Below are 623 nucleotides of genomic sequence, written 5' to 3'. Positions count from 1 at the left end.
GGAGTCTGGTGGAGATATGCTGCTCTATACACGCTAAAAGTAGTGATTATTTACATGGAGTCTGGTGGGTTTAGTGATAAAAAACGGATCTTAATCTTTAACAGGAAGGTCGACCTCCTTAGAAATCCTTTCCATAATGTTGTCAGACACTTTGAATAATTATCCGAGCTTGTCGGCGGCATGGCGAGTCCTTTGTCAACGTAAATTGACGGTGCGTAATTGCCCGTTAACTTGCATTGTAGCTTGTTTCTCCATTGCCGACAGCAGCGATCTTGCTTAAAACTGGACCAGCATCACAGACGGTTGTTCCCATCGGTCACTTACATGTCTTTTCCACCAAGGCTAACCAGGTGCTAGTTCTGGTTCTGGTGCTGTGTCCAGTTTGGTGCCGGTTCTACTCGCCAGTTATCTTAGAACCAGCTGGATCTTCCCCGGCCTGATATGTCTTTTCAAACCAAGGCGGTTCTGGTGCTGGTTCGGAGTCGATGCCAAATATCGAACCGGTTCTTTGCTTTTCCACACGAATAAACCTGGTTCTGGGCCAAGAACACGGGTTCCAACTCAGCACCAACGTAGCGCTGGTCTAGAGATACGACCTGGTTGCGTCAGGTGCTGGGGGGGGG

The sequence above is a fragment of the Etheostoma cragini genome, chromosome 1 (genome assembly GCF_013103735.1).
Source record: "Etheostoma cragini isolate CJK2018 chromosome 1, CSU_Ecrag_1.0, whole genome shotgun sequence".
Taxonomy (NCBI): Eukaryota; Metazoa; Chordata; class Actinopteri; order Perciformes; family Percidae; genus Etheostoma; species Etheostoma cragini.
Note: the sequence above shows the minus strand (reverse complement) of the source record.